At 41.3% G+C, this 17,305-nt stretch overlaps 1 protein-coding gene across 3 annotated transcripts in view; it reads right to left on the bottom strand.

The window, feature by feature from the left end:
- The window catches only part of STK39 (serine/threonine kinase 39), a 673,740-nt gene that overhangs the window by 285,715 nt on the left and 370,720 nt on the right, over positions 1-17,305 (bottom strand). The gene's annotated exons all lie outside the window — the stretch shown is intronic.

A 17,305-nucleotide genomic window follows, 5' to 3' on the forward strand; every position in this document is an offset into this window, starting at 1 on the left:
ACAACCGCCAGTTTTTACTGCTCCTTGTGTCTCCGTTAGGGAGATTCACCCTCTCTAATGGTCATGTTTACCATTATCATTGAAAGTGAAAGTAAAAGAAAATCACAAATTTTGGGTTGTCCTCAGAAAAGTAATAGAGGGGAAATCTTCCAATAGCAACACTAGCTCTGGTGACCTGGGAATTCCCTTAATTTTTCACTTTCTGTTTGGCTATGGGACAGGAAGTGAAGGGAAATCTCTGAAATGGGACACAGATGGTGAAAAAAATCTGATAGGGGTATAACCCTCCCTTGCTTTATCCAAAATGAAGAAAAAAGTTTTGCCTATAGTTCTACTTTAAGATCCACTGTACCAAAATCTGCCACAAATGTTGGTAAAACTACCAAAACTGGCATCAGGGATTTTATAATTTTAAGGGTCATACCACCAGAAAAGTGTTGTTAGTGCTTTACTAAATTCCCCGAAATATTCTTGATTATTTGCATAGTCAAACTATTAAACAAATATTCTTAAAATGATGCAAAGAACAATACATATCCCATCATAAGCATGGATAGTATTCCTCATAATGATTCAAAATTTGTTTTTCTCAAAATGTAAGATGTATGCAAACACCTAACTAAGCCGAACTATAAGGTATACAAAACTCAGTATTAAGTGCTTGTAGACACAAAAAAACAGGTATGATTCAATCCTGAGTCCTAATAAAACACCAAATATCCAGACTAGCGATGATCTCTTTGGTTAATGATTCATATAGATAATTCAATAAGGTTGCAAATGTGCCCAAGAAAGAACTGCGCAATTCCATAAAGCAGGTGGCATACAGCAGATGTTCTCTCTATCGTCACAAGCAAATTTCCTCAACCAGAGAATTACATTCCTCATATACACTTTCCAATATGAAAAAATCCATATCAGACCCCAGTAATCCTGTATTGTTACAAAAATAGTGACCTTTCCTCCTGAAATATATATAGGCCATAAGTCATGTTAAATATTCCCATTGTACACATTCCTGGGATTGGCTTGTAGCAAGTGGGTGCTGTAGCAACTAGCAGCTAGGAACTGGTATCAACATAAGTCAAAAAAACATCTCACCAGCACACCATGGATTTTCAATACCTGGTACTTCAGCATGTGACGCAATCTGCTAACACTCATTACCAGTGTTGGTGCCTGATGGTAAACCCAACACTTTTACCAACACATTTAACTGACTCTTAATAATAAGCAAACACGTTATGCTTTATGAATTGGTGCTGGTCAAAGCATATACTACATCACCAGCACGTCATGGATCTTCAAAATAGCTTCCGAAAGTTTTCTAAAAGGATTACATCACATAAGAGGATTCTGAGGTTTCAGGGCCAGGCAGGACCCCTTCATTAGGTATGAATTGCACTGCACAGATATTGAATTTATTTTTAATTGTTATTTGGATGAGGTTTGGATGAGGTCACTACATAGAACACATTCATACAAAGTAACATGATATAAATGAAGAAAAGGTGGCAATTCTGTAAAATGGAGTGAAATCAAAGGTCAAGACACAGTTCTGAATCTAGTAATGCAATGGTTCTGTTTATGGTCCTCGGATTTCATTGAGATAGTTTTTTTTCATTGGTTTTGCTTTCTATTTATCTTACTTTTTGTGCTTGTGTGGCACAGTTTTATTTCTTATAAATCAGGTAAATCTGCCCACTAGCACTATTTATTACAGCTGGTCTAAAACTGACCTGAATGACTCAAAGGAAAGACACAAATGAGGTTTACTAAAACTGGTGCACACAGAATCTGGTACAGCTGTGCATAGTAACCAATCCGCTTCCAGGTTTTATTGTCAAAGCTTAATTGAACAAGCTGAAGTTGGAAGCGGATTGGTTACTATGCACAGCTGCACCAGATTCTGAGTGCTCTAATTTTAGTAAATCTCCCCCAACTAGTAGAGACAAGAATGTTCTAATAACCACTTGCTGACCGTGCACTGGTTTTACTGCTACAGTGTGGGCCAGCTGCGCAGAATCATGTATATTCGGGTAGGGGTCATGCGCACTTGCTCCAGCACATGCTGATTAGTGGTTCCCGACCAATGATTTATGGCTGGGACTTACTGATCATCAGGGAGAGTGACAGGAGAGAGCATTGTGTATATAACCAACACAAAGCTCTCTTCTGACTGTGGTGATGTGCCAGTTTTTATTTCCCTGCAAAGCAGGGGAATAAAAACTGGCACATTGCTAAGTAAAATCAGCACACAATACACATTGTTAGGCACATATTTAACCCTTTGATTGCCCATCTGTTAACCCCTTCCCAGCCAGTGTCATTAGTATAGTAACAGTGTATATTATTAGCACTGATCACTGAATTAGTGTCACTGAAGATGTCAGTGGCAGTTAGCCAGTTCCCACAAAGTGTCAGTTAGTGTCATATTACCCGCCGTCCCGCTATAAGTTGCTGATCACCGCCATTACTAGTATATAAAAAATAAATAAAATTTCAAGTACCGTATTTATCGGCGTATAACACGCACTTTTTTCCCCTTAGAATCAAGGGAGAATTGTGGGTGCGTGTTATACGCCGATCCCCCGCTGATTGTGAGTGGAGGAGCAAGCGCCACCGATATACATATATAGCCGAGTGTACTCGGCTATGTTCACAGTCACGCCCAGTCCCGCCCTATGATGGACATGACACAGGGACTAGGCATGACTGAGTGGAGCTGAGACTAGCCGAGTACACTCGGCTATGTATGTATATCGGCGGCGCTCGACTCCTCCCGGCTTCGCTCACAGTCACGCCCAGTCCTGCCATTGGACCTGTGTTATGTCTATCATAGGGCGGGACTGCGAGAGGAGCCGAGAAGAGCCGAGATACACAGGACCGGCTCTGTGTATCTTGGCGGCACCATATTTAAACTGCAGTGACACTGACAAGGCTGCAGATGACACTGACAAGGCTGCAGATGACACTGACAAGGCTGCAGATGACACTGACAAGGCTGCAGATGACACTGACAAGGCTGCATTGATGGCCATTTAAATGTAAGTTTTTTTCCTTAAAAGGTTTTTTTCCTTAAAATTCCCTCCTAAACTTTGGCTGTGTGTTATACGTCGATAAATACGGTATATATCCCATAGTTGTAAACGCTATTACTTTCACAAAAACCAATCAATATACATACTTATTGTGATTTTTTTTTTTTTTTTTACCAAAGACATGTAGCAGAATAAATTTTGGCCTAAATGTATGCAGAAATTAGATTTTTATTTTTTTTTTATTGGAAATGTTTTATAACAGAAAGTAAAAAATATTGTTTTTCTTTTTCAAAATGGATGCTCTTTTTTCATTTATAGCACACACACACGCAAAAAACTGTGGTAATCACATACCACCAAAAGAAAGCTCTATTTGTGTGAAAAAAAAATGATATCAATTTTGTTTGTGTACAGAATTGCATGACCGCGCAATCAATAGTTAAAATAGCGCAGTGCTGGATAGCAATAAAATGGCCTGGTCGTGAAGGGGGTAAAATCTTCCGGAGCTGATGTGGTTAATACTTTGACTACTAATGAGCATGAAGGTAGTCTGGGATTTCTCAATAGAAAGCCTAGCATTCTTTGCAAACAGAAAGTCAAGGATTTACCCCAAATTGAATACAAACAGGTACAAAACAAAATGAAATCAGTTTAAACACACAATACAATAATCAAAAACCGTTATCATTTTTCTTTAAGATAAACAGTAAAATTTGAGTAAACAGAGATCTCAGTCATGGCAAAATTCAGGAGTCTGTTTGACATAACATTTTTCTTCCACTCAGTCACTGCTGCTTAATACACTGATAACGTCCATGTAAATGGTATTTTAATCGCTGACCACTCTTAATACTCAGGCAAAGCCAGAGAGCCATTTCATACCCTAATCACTCAATTTCCATGTCCATTTTGCCTCTGTTCAACATAACGGCAATTTTTACTGCTGTAATTGCATCTGTAATTCCACCGCCAGCGGGATCCGGTGGCTGTGCAATTTATCTGGTGTTACAAAACTCTTCTAAGGTATAATCATATGCTTTTTAGTTTTTTTATCAGTAATTAAAAGTTTTAATGCTACATAATATACTCTACAGAGTGCTAGCGTTGATTAGAAAAATTAACAACCTGCCGCTTTTTAAAATGGAGCTTGAATAATATTCTGCATTATGATGAAAAACTATCTTTAATAATATCCGATTTCAAGTTAATATAATTACATGCTGAAGTTGCCGGTGCCACTCTCTGATGCAGTCTACCGTGTGTGTAAAGAATATCCTAAGCTGCCTTGTTTGTTAATGTTAGGCCCACATACAAAAGTATACTTTCTAGTCTTATCTTCCCCACACACTCTATGAAGTCTTGTGAAACTTCAGACGCTTTAACATCAGTGCACAACAAGGACCAGGGACAAAGATTAATGACTTGACATGGTCAATGATCAAGAAGTTGTTGCCTTATCAGTTTGGCATTGAAAGATGCTAACAGCAATTATTGTGTAGTGTGTTTAAAAAAAAAAAAAAGAGCAAAGGGAGATACTTAAAGCAAAATTAAACACCAATCGGTTTACATGGATGAGGCAAACCACTTAACACTGGCAGGGGTGATTAAAATGATCAGCTTTTATTTATTCATGTATAACTTTTATCCGAAGAGGAAAAAAATTGTTTGCTGTAACTGATTATTAAAGAGTTTAGCTTCAATTTGTTAGTGTATCTAAATCTGCTAATACATTTAACACGACCCTCCCCCCCAGACTGTCAGTGCTGCTGTATGCTGTGCCTCCTATGCTCATTTCTCCAGAGTTGTGTGTCACTAATACAGGAGGTATGTTACTGGATGATCATCAGGCGAAAAAAGGGGGAATGCCAAAAAAAAGGAAACTGATGCAGGCACCACATCTAATGATTGGTAAGCTGCAATATATTACATTATTTGGTTTTTGGCTTTAAAGTGTTTTTTTTTTTTTTTTTATCTTAATCCATTCTTTGCATTAAGATAAAAAAAAAATGTCTCTGTGCAGCAGCCCCCTCAGCCCCATAATACTGACCTGTGCCCTCCGATCCAGCGATGTGCATAAGAGACTCGGCTGTCTGGGACTCTCCCTCCTCATTGGCTGAGACAGCAGCGAAGCGCCACTGGTGCCCATTGCTGTCAAAGTCAGTGAGCAAATGAGGAGAGAGAGGGGGCAGGGCCGAGCTGCGGCTCTGTGTCTGAATGGACACACAGAGCTACGGCTCGGGTGCCCCCATAGCAAGCTGCTTGCTGTGGGGGCTCACAACGGGAGGGAAGGGCCAGAAGTACCAAAGAGGGATCCAAGAAGAATAAGATCTGGGCTGCTCTGTGCAAAACCATTACACAGAGCGGGTAAGTATAACACGTTTGTTATTTTGAAACAAAAAAAATGAGACTTTAGTATCACTTTAAAACTGCTTTTGTTTATACTGTTATGCACACGATCAGACTCTCTGACAACAAAGTTTTGTTGGCGGAAAATTTGAGAACCTGCTAGCCAACATTTGTTGGTGGAAAGTCCGACAGCAAATGTTCGATGATGCATACACATGATCGGACTTTCAGCCAACAAGCTCACATCCAACATTTCCCGTCGGAAAATCCAACCGTGTGTACTCGCCATTAGAATGCCATTATACATATAAAGTCTATTTTGAAGGACGAGTGCAGCATAAATAAAAGCAATATCATCCCACCCAAACACCCCTCAGCAGGACTCCATAACACTTACTATCCTTGGATTAGGGTAAAATGTGGTAATTGCCTGGGACAGGCACAGCCTTTGCACTCTTTGAGCTGATTTTTCATCCTATAGTCTGGCACATCAATTAAAGTGACACTAAACAACAACATTATTTTGTAAAATAATCCATACACACACACTACTTAAAGTGGTTCTGAAGGCAGAAGGTTTTTTATCCTAATGCATATGCAAAACCTTTTGTGTTCAGCAGCACCCCCCCCCCCCTCGATCTAGCAATGTTGCATGAGAAACTCGGCTGTCCGGGACTCTCCCTCCTGATTGGCTGAGACACACAGCAGGCGTCATTGGCTCCCACTGCTGTCAAAGTCAGTGAGCCAATGAGGAGAGAAAGGGGGTGAGGCAGAGCCGCGGCTTGTGTCTGAATGGACACAGAGCAGTGGCTTGGCTTGGGTGCCCCCATAGCAAGCTGGTTGCTGTGGGGGCACTCAGCAGGAGGGAGGGGCCAGGAGCCCTAGCGAGGGACCTGAGAAGAGAAGGATCTGGGCTGCTCTGTGCACAACCCCTGCATAGAGCAGGTAAGTATGACATGTTTAATTTTTTTAAACAAAAAAAAAACGAGACTTTAGCATCACTTTAATGGCTGTGTAACTTGTTTTTCATGAAATAGTTTCTTACTGTGCCTCCTTGTAATGTCCTCTGAGTAATGCACACTAGTTGCAGTCATGAGCACTGCTCTATGCACACTACAGATTCCATAGTCTATAGCAGGGATATGCAATTAGCAGACCTCCAGCTGTTGCAGAACTACAAGTCCCATGAGGCATAGCAAGACTCTGACAGCCACAAGCATGACACCCAGAGGCAGAGGCATGATGGGACTTGTAGTTTTGCAACAGCTGGAGGTCCGCTGATTGCATATCCCTGGTCTATAGTATATAGTCATTTGTCCATTTCAGGAGCAAACAAGAGAGGGTAACCTACATAGAGTGGGACCATGGAAAATGAACATAGCCACCCTCTAACAGGAAGTCAGATCACAACGTCAAAAAAAAAAAAACGTGGAGATTTGGAGGATGATGAGAGCAATAGAAGGTGCTTCCATGAATTTAGAATACAGTACATACTTGATTGGATTTTTTTATTCCAAACTAGAGTTTAGAGTCACCCCATACACACTTAAAGTAGCTGTAACTTCAAAGTGGTTCTTGCACTACTTTGGTCCGACTTTCATGCAACTTGAGGGCCATAAACTTCAATGTTAACCCTCAAAAGCATGAGTCATACCTGAATGTTTTACATGCAACAGTGATGCAACAGTGGATCTAACTTTGCAGAGGGACAACAAGACACATCCAAGTCGCACCCATCCAAAGTTGCATCAGAGTTGCACTCCAAAGTCGCACAACTTTGGAGTTATACAAGTGTGAATGGAGCCTTACAGTCATAAGTAATTAATGGCAGTCTGTCCTTCATATGCACCAAGCTGAAGATGAAGACTGCCCTTACTCTCTATGGTGAAACACTTGTCCTGATCTGCGCATGCATAAAGGTGCGGGATGAAAAGGCATTAAGGCTGCGCCATGCAAGGCATGTTTAATGTGTATGTTACCCCAACATTTCATACTTTTGATATGTGTCTGTTGTACAATTAACTTGTATTAAAAAGTATCCTGTTCTTTTGGTATTGTTGCCTTTGTGTGAAATACCGGTGATCCTGTCAGTCCCCCTTCTTTCCTATTTCAAACTGAGCACCCCAGGGCACAGAAACACATCCATCCAAGTGTGGTCAGTTTGCTTCTTTCCGATGTCTGTTGGAGAACAGCCTGCCTGTAATCCAATGGTGAGGCTTGTGTAGACACAAGTCAACACAAGTCAACATTCCCCACAGCCGACCACTGGGAAGATCAATGTACTGCTGTATCACTGTCTCCTGCTGACAACCCCAATCCTGTCCAGCTCATCAGTGTATGCAAGGGCCCTTTCACAGTTTTTCAGACCAATCAGATCCTCCAGTCTCCCCTATGGAGCTGTGGCTGTCAACTAACATGTGTCTGTTGACACCTGCTGACATCCAATCCGAAAAACAGAAGGATTGGATGGCAGTCCGGTGTATATGGACAGGTGGTCCGTTTACATCCGACCGCCTACAGAGAAGAGCAGGCTGTGTCTGTGTCCGCTCTGCATAAGTGAAGCGGACACGGACGAGCCATCCGACTGTTCAGCGGGGATTAGCTGACAGATTCCCCGCTGAGCAGGCAGACTCCGACTCTGAGCAGGCAGAGTCTGCCCTGTGTGTAAGGGGACTTATACTGGCCTGCAGTGCTGTGGATGATATCTTTGCGACCAATTTAGAAGTGCATAGGCTATATGACTTGTGGACTATGGACAGACTTCTGAGGTGTATGTATTGTTCACAGAATCCAAATCCAGGGGCTGGTCCACCTTGTTTCTCCCTCTTTTGCTGTGCTCCCACACCCACCTAGGGACATTTTTATGATGCAGTGAAGTCACACTTGGTTGGAAATACACTTTGTAGCTGTAACCAAGAAATGTTGTTGCACCTTATATGCTCCTGAAGAAGCAGGAATACTGCGAAACATGTAGAGCAGCTTCACAAAGATGGTGGAACCCCCCGCTGAGTTATACTATGTTGGTCTGTCATTTTATGTATACGAATTATAGCAGGTAGAGGTGGAGCCTTTCCACCATCCAGTACCTTGGTAGATTTACATTGTTATACAATCGTTTTTATGGTTATAAAACGATGTAGAATAAAGAGTTATTATTTTTAAGTATCTGGAATAGTTTTATATTGATATATGACTGAACTGTTTTATTTAGACCAGTTCAATAAGTAATGTGCTTCATATAAAGTCCCATGTGCAAAATTAATTGTGTTATGTCACATATACTTTAACAATCTAAACTAATGTAAGAAATGTATTTGCGATTACTGTGCAGAGGCTGGGGAATGTAGACGCCACTACTCACTTTTTTTTTAAGCTACTTTTATTTGTATTAATAGATACTCCAGTCAAAAGACTGTTTCAAGCAGGTAAGGCCATTGCCTATATTATTTCTGTGCAGCCAATACTTAAACTATGAGTTTTCTGCAGGCAATATTAAATTAAATAGAAAGATAGTTGCATGCTGCTAATCAATAAACTAACACTAAAGAGAAATTACTGAAAAAGTGAATGAATGCTGCTGCTGTCACCTAAGTGTTCCCACAAGAAAAAGGAGATAATAAAGTGAATGTGACAGCGCTGCATATATAATAAACTCAAATAATAAATATAAAAATCAACATAGGAAAAATAGTAAGCCACGAAAAACGTCCATATATGAATACAGGTGAATAGTGCTCAATGAAAAATGTCCAAATATGTGTGACAATTCTTCTGCTAAAAAGCAAGTAAAACGAAATACAAGAAAGAAAAGCTGTTTCCACGTGCTTCACTGCTCTACCAACAACAGTGCTCCCACCATCGCATGCAATGCTCGCTCACGTCACTGCAAGACCCAGCATGGAGTCAAACACACTTTTGCACACAGTGCACCTCTCCTATGTGGAATGCTCCACAGTGGTCTTGGGTAGTTCATCATGGTCCCTCTAGATAGATAAAGCTCCACAGCAAATAGAATGACCTCCCAGTGAGCTGGTTCAACTTAGGCTCCTTATTTTTTGCCAGTAGTTCCACAGCGACATATAAAAAAAAATGCTTCCGATAGTGCAGTACCAATTCTTAAATTAATGTTAGCTGGGATAGTGAGGTTCTGTTTTTAATCCCCTTGGTACCATCGGAAGCATTTTGTGTTTATATGTCACTGTGGAACTACCGGCAAAAACTAAGGAGCCTAAGTTGAACCAGCTCACTGGGAGGTCATTCTATCTGCTCACTGCTGACAGGGCTTCAATCTTCACTGGTCTTCCTTCCGGGTTGGTGGGCTCCGGTCCTTTGATTGGACGAGCCGCAACAACGTCACTCCCGCGCATGTGTGTGAGAGCCACTGTTTATGGCACAGGGCTCTGAAGGAATGGCACGGTATGCCGTTCCTTCAGAGCGCATGTGCCGGTGACCTCACTGGCAGCTTCACAAGTAGATATCTCCTAAACATGCACATATTTACTGTACCAATAGGTAAGCCTTACTATATGTAACAATCGTCCATTGAAGTTTTCTCCAACTTAAAAACTTTTCACTACTCAAGACAGTGATAAGTCCCTAATGATGTGTTTAATAAAGGGCAATAAGTTAGCTGGGAACTAAAAACAAAGAATATCTAATTCCTTCTTATTCTGTGAATTCTCCATGATAAGAAACAGAAAGTAACAGGAATGTATCCATTTAATAAATGGTGAAAGGTATGAAAGTTTATCACCATGATAAACGTGGAGAAATGTCCTATAGACTTACCACCAAGTCAGACTTGGTGACAAAAGCCTTTTTTGTTGAAACACCCACCAATAAATCTATACTTTACAATTTTTTGGGAACAACTTACAACCTCTGAAGGATTGTTCCTGCTGAGAAGCATCCAAAAGGACGCTTTACAACACGTAGTTCTTCGCTTCCCCCTCCCCTGAAACTATCCCCTACAGAACTGTCTTTTGGTGCACATATTCATCAGGAAAACAATTAATAATTCCAGTCATGCCTCCACATGGCAAATGTTGGGTCCTGCAAGAAATTTGTTTCCAAAAGGTACATGAACTTGTTGCATGGAGCCACCGTGGAGGGGTTGCATTGAGGCCGGAGTGTCAATACTTGAGATTCAACCCTCCCCCAGCTGCACAGCAACATTCCTTGCTAGGACATTGTTGGCTTCACTACTAAAGACTCATCCCCAACCCCATTCAGTTGCTGACCAGGAGATTCCTGCCAATGTCGGAATTTAGGCATTGACACATTTGGGTAATGACATCAGCTGACATCCCCTTTGTTTACAGTGGGGACGGAAAATATTCAGACCCCCTTACATTTTTCACTCTTTGTTATATTGCAGCCATTTACTAAAATCATTTAAGTTCATTTTTTTCCTCATTAATGTACACACAGCACCCCATATTGACAGAAAAACACAGAATTATTGCCATTTTTGCAGATTTATTAAAAAAGAAAAACTGAAATATCACATGGTTCTAAGTATTCAGACCCTTTGCTCAGTATTAAGAAGAAGCACCCTTTTGATCCAATACAACCATGAGTCTTTTTGAGAAAAATGCAACAAGTTTTTCACACCTGGATTTGGGGATCCTCTGCCATTCCTCCTTGCAGATCCTCTCCAGTTCTGTCAGGTTGGATGGTAAACGTTGGTGGACAGCCATTTTTAGGTCTCTCCAGAGATGCTCAATTGGGTTTAAGTCAGGACTCTGGCTGGGCCATTCAATAACATTCACGGAGTTGTTGTGAAGCCACTCCTTCGTTATTTTAGCTGTGTGCTTAGGGTCATTGTCTTGTTGGAAGGTAAAACTTCGACCCAGTCTGAGGTCCTGAGCACTCTGGAGAAGGTTTTTGTCCAGGATATCCCTGTACTTGGCCGCATTCATCTTTCCCTCGATTGCAACCAGTCGTCCTGTCCCTGCAGCTGAAAAACACTCCCACAGCATGATGCTGCCACCACCATGCTTCACCATTGGGACTGTATGGGACAGGTGATGAGCAGTGCCTGGTTTTCTCCACACATACCGCTTAGAATTAAGGCCAAAAAGTTCTATCTTGGTCTCATCAGACCAAAGAATCTTATTTCTCACCATCTTGGAGTCCTTCAGGTGTTATTTAGCAAACTCCATGCGGGCTTTCATTTGTCTTGCACTGAAGAGAGGCTTCCGTCGGGCCACTCTCCTATAAAACCCCGTCTGGTGGAGGGCTGCAGTGATGGTTGACTTTCTACAACTTCCTCCCATCTAGCGACTGCATCTCTGGAGCTCAGCCACAGTGATCTTTGGGTTCTTCTTTACCTCTCTCACCAAGGCTCTTCTCCCCCGATAGCTCAGTTTGGCCGGACAGCCAGCTCTAGGAAGGGTTCTGGTTGTCCCAAACGTCTTCCATTTATGGATTATGGAGGTCACTGTGCTCTTAGGAACCTTAAGTGCAGAAGAAATTTTTTTGTAACCTTGGCCAGATCTGTGCCTTGCCACAATTCTGTCTCTGAGCTCTTCAGGCAGTTCCTTTGACCTCATGATTCTCATTTGCTCTGACATGCACTGTGAGCTGTAAGTTCTTATATAGACAGGTGTGTGGCTTTCCTAATCAAGTCCAATCAGTATAATCAAACACAGCTGGACTCAAATGAAGGTGTAGAACCATCTCAAGGATGATCAGAAGAAATGGACAGCATCTGAGTTAAATATATGAGTGCCACAGCAAAGGGTCTGAATACTTAGGACCATGTGATATTTCAGTTTTTCTTTTTTAATAAATTTGCAAAAATGTCAACAATTCTGTGTTTTTCTGTCAATATGGGGTGCTGTGTGTACATTCATGAGGAAAAAAATGAACTTAAATGATTTTAGCAAATGGCTGCAATATAACAAAAAGTGAAAAAAAGTGGGTCTGAATACTTTCTGTCCCCACTGAATATTCAGCTGTCAGATTCCCCGATCGGCAGCTTAATAGGGCCAGAGATGAGTCACTGGTTGTTAGACGCCAACGTACCTGTGCAGGTAGCTGATACATTCATGACAGATTCCCAGCCCTTTATGCCCCACTCTGAGCACTAATTTCTTTTTGTAAGCCAACTCAGAGTTGGCCTTAATTACCATTAGTTAGTTAGTTTTCATATCTGCGAACTGGAAGTTAATTCAGATTCCTACAGTGGCTAATCAGAAACTATTTAGAACTAATAACAAAACGGTGCCAAGGGTTACCTGAATTAGGTTAAGGCCATTTTAGAGAGACTATACAGCTGTAAAAGTGTTGTAGTGTGTGAGCAACAATCTGTTTTCTAAAATTTGCTCATTTTAGACCCTTTTCACACAGGCGCAACAAATGAAAAATGGCTGACAAGGCTTCCCTATAGGAAAACCGATGCTGATGGATAACTCCATGGACATCTGTTTCCCCAGATGGAGACAATGGATGTTCTCTATCCATCTCTTCATTAATAAAAAACAAAATGGAAGCTAATGTACATGGATGTATATCTGTTTCCATTCAGTTTCATTTTTCTCAGTACTTGAGGCAAGTACAAGGAAAAATGGACAGGCCCAACAGGAACCTTCCGGTGAATTCACACTGCAACACACTGCAACAGAGAGAAACCAGGGCAACTCACTGCTCCAGCCGCTTTTCAATACCATGTGCAGTAGGGGGCAATGTGGTGCCTCACATGGCTCCCCTTTGGCTCCCCTTTTTTTTTTACAAATAAACTTTAGGCTAAGTGTACAAAACACACACTTCATTCACTGCAAAGTAGGGCAGTGCGATTCAGCACCATGCACAGCGATAAGATGCAGCATGTCTGCATTTTATAGCAGCACAACACTAGACTGCGTTGCAGTGTGAGTGGGAAGCATAAGAAACAATTGTTCTCCGTGTGTCCCTGCAGTGACAGATATCTTACAATGCAGTAAAATGCCTGTCATCGCATTTAGTGTGAATTGGCCCTTATGCCGCATACACACGATCATAATTTCCGACGGGAAATGTTCAATGTGAGCTTGTTGTCAGAAAGTCAGACCGTGTGTATGCTCCATCGAACATTTGCTGTCGGAATTTCCGCACACAAATGTTTGAGAGCAGGTTCTCAAATTTTCCGACAACAAAACTTGTTGTCGGAAATTCCGAGCGTGTGTACACAAGTTCGACGCACAAAATTCCACGTATGCTCGGAATCAAGTACGAGTGGCGCACTGGCTATTGAACTTCCTTTTTATAGTCCCGTTGTACGTGTTGTACGTCACCGCGTTCTTGATGTTTGGAATTTCCGACATTTGTGTGACCGTGTGTATGTAAGACAAGTTTGAGCCAACATCCTTCGGAAAAAAATCCACGGTTTTGTTGTCGGAAAATCCGATCGTGTGTACGCGGCATTAGAGTATGACACGGGGGCCATGGAGTATGACTGACATAGATACTGGCAGTTTTTCTAACAAATCCACTTTTACGCCCCTTTCACTAGGTATCCAATCGGGCCAGTCTTAGCAGGGAATCTGTTTGATCCCATAATAAATGACTCTGAACAGAAATGGGTGTCACATACACCATATTACCAAAAGTATTGGGTCTCTTGCCTTTACATACACATGAACTTTAATGGCATCCCAGTCTTCATCCGTAGGGTTCAATATTGAGTTGGCCCACCCTTTGCAGCTATAACAGCTTCAACTCTTCTGGGAGGGCTGTCCACAAGGTTTAGGAGTGTGTCTTTGTTTGACCATTCTTCCAGAAATGCATTTGTGAGGTCAGGCACTGATGTGGATGAGAAGGCCTGCCTTGCAGTCTCCGCTCTAGTTCATCCCCAAGGCATTCTATCGGGTTGAGGTCAGGACTCTGACCTGGCCAGTCAAGTTCCTACACCCCAAACTCGCTCATCCATGTCTTTATGGACCTTGTTTTGTGCACTGGTCCAAATCATTTGGTGGAGGGGGGATTATGGTGTGGGGGTGTTTTTCAGGGGTTGGACTTGGCCCTTTAGTTCCAGTGAAGGGAACTCTTAAGGCGTCAGCATACCAAGACATTTTGGACAATTTCATGCTCCCAACTTTGTGGGAACAGTTTGGGGATGGCCCCTTCCTGTTTCAACATGACTGCACACCAGTGCACAAAGCAATATCCATAAAGATATGGATAAGTGAGTTTGGGGGGAGTCATTTTCATACAAAATGTGACAGCACCGAAAGCTGAAAAATGGTCTGGACAGGAAGGGGCAAAAGTATCTGGTCTTAAAGTGGCTAAAGAGGACGTTCACCCTCTCTAACTACTTGAGTTATTTACCCCCCACCCTCATAAATCAATGAGATATTGAAAGTTATTCCCCCCTGACCTGCCCCCCCACACACACACCAAAATTCCCCTTCTATTGAGCAATCTCAAGCACACTGTACATGTGCAGCAACATGTCCTCAGTGGCTGGGTGTAAGAACCAGCAATATAGATAAAGGGGGAGGAGTTCAGGGGGGGGGGATTACAATATGGGAAATCTGCTCCCCCCAAAAGCAATTCCTAACAAATTTCCTAAAATTAAAAACGTGGTACTGAGGGTATGTGAAATAGGAAGCTCCTCCAGAATTATCTTTTCAACAGGAAATATATCTTTTGTTTTATTATATTTTATTTTTTAGAGTTAAAACACCACATTTAAAACAATATGTCCTTTTTTAAACAGGTGAAATTGAAATATTGCTGTATCCCCCCCCCCCTTGAACAAGCAGGTAAAGCTTGGGATCCTTTCCACATGCTTTACTAGGCCTCCTCTTGCTCCTTTGTTGTAAAACATATGCTGTTTACAGAGTTTTTTAGCTCAAGATGGACACAAACATGATTGAAAGCCACACATCGGAGCAGTATCTCTCTTACTCTATTGGAGGTTTCAGTAAAGTACACACGAGCGGAATGTCCGACAGAAAAAGTCAGACGGAAGCTTTTCATCGTCTATTCCGATCGTGTGTATGCCTCATCTGACTTTTTTTTCAAAAATTCTGATGGACCTAGAAATAGAACATGTTCAAAATATTTCTGACGGAACCAATTCCTATCGGGAAAAACAATCGTCTGTATGCTGTTCCGACGCACCAAAAACGATGCATGTTCTGAAGCAAGTACGAGACCGAAGCTATTGGCTACTGGCTATTGAACTTCCTTTTTCTAGTCCTGTCGTACGTGTTGTACGTCACCATGTTCTGGATGGTTGGACTTTGGTCAGACTTTGGTTTGACCGTATGTAGGCAAGACCGCTTGAATAGAATTCCGTCGGAGTTCCGACGGAGAAACCTTCGGCGTTTATTCCGACAGCAAAACCGGTCGTGTGTATGCGGCATAAGAGGAAGCATTGACTGAAAGAAGATAATTACTGTGTGCTAACTCTTTAAAAAAAAACATAATGTTCTGAGAAACCTTTCCCAAGTAATACTGTAAAACAAACACTGTATATGTATATTGTATTGTTATAAGGAAAACATAATGAACTTCAGTTAAATGAACCTATGGATATACATATTGCTCTCTCTTGGTTGGTTTAAATAAGTCACTTTAAGCAAAAAACTAAACAAAAAAACAGGCTACTTACAGGTATACGGTTTCATGCAGAAGCCCCCACTGTGACCAAATGATGGCTGTTTTAAACCCATTGGACCATCACTACAATGGTTGCCTCACTGGCCAAAGGGAAAGTCTGAGAAGCAGAAGGGGGTTGATATGATCTAACTGTGGCAGAATGTGGGAGGCAACCTATACCTCTAACAGGAAGTGTTGAAGCCTTGCCTGATCAGAATGGCTCAGTATTTGGGCAAAGCAGAGGACACAGAAAGCTGCTGCAGATGTATGTGCAGGACCATGATACTTTAGTCACTTTATGACAGACAAAAGCATAAACCTGTGTGATGATCTTTGGGAATTGACCCCAGTTGCAAATATATTTGTTACAAAATTATGCAAAAATTTGGAGACAATCAACAAAAAGCTTGAAATGTTCTATTATATTTTTTAACTACATAAAATACTGCACCTTTGTAACATTGAGGCTTGTTCATACTGAATTCAGTATAGAAGAACGGTCTATGTTTTGAGCCAATGATTAGTTAAATCAGGCTTCAGCTATGATGTAGTTGGGGAACAAATTAGGCATTCCAAAATAATGAAAACATGAAAATAATGAAAACATCATTATTACTACAGCTCTTGGCCTTCATTTTTCAAGAGTTAAGGAGCTTCAAAGGGGGCGATGCATTATTAACAGGTTAATGTACGGCAGAAATATTCTTGCCTCCACTCCTCTAGTAACAGCTCCCGATGTTCTAAAATTAATAAGAAGTCAAGCTCAATATCACAAAAGAACATGACAGCAGGAGTCTGTGGGCAACAGCAGTGAAGGCATACTATTGATAAAATTGGCCTGGTGTTAGAAAGTCAATATGTTTTGCTGAAGTGAATCCACATCCATTAAACCAAGTCAAGGATTAAATGAAGATTTGTCATATTAAATTTACTTTATATGCAGTGTAATGGGATGATGGGCCACTGTTGCCATAGTTATTATAGGAAAAAAAAAGTCCATACCCACCGTTCACCTCCACATTTCAGCATGAAAGTCTAATCAGTTTGCAGAAAATTCTACACACAATGAACGTACATGCTGCTCTCAATATTGCCCATATACCATGGCCAACTAACGAGGCCAACCAGTCAGAGAAACACTTTCAGTGTCCTTAGTAAACTAAAGGATGAATGCATTTTATAACCCACCTCCAGATGTCTAAAGAGCACCAGAATTGCATGACTTCTCTAAAATGCTACAATTAATAAAAATGACTATCTGTATTTTCAGAAATCATGCCCCGTTTGTAGTTCCAATAAGATTCATATATTAAAAGTCTGATAAATACAGG

This window comes from Aquarana catesbeiana, linkage group LG06 (genome assembly GCF_042186555.1).
Source record: "Aquarana catesbeiana isolate 2022-GZ linkage group LG06, ASM4218655v1, whole genome shotgun sequence".
Classification (NCBI taxonomy): Eukaryota; Metazoa; Chordata; class Amphibia; order Anura; family Ranidae; genus Aquarana; species Aquarana catesbeiana.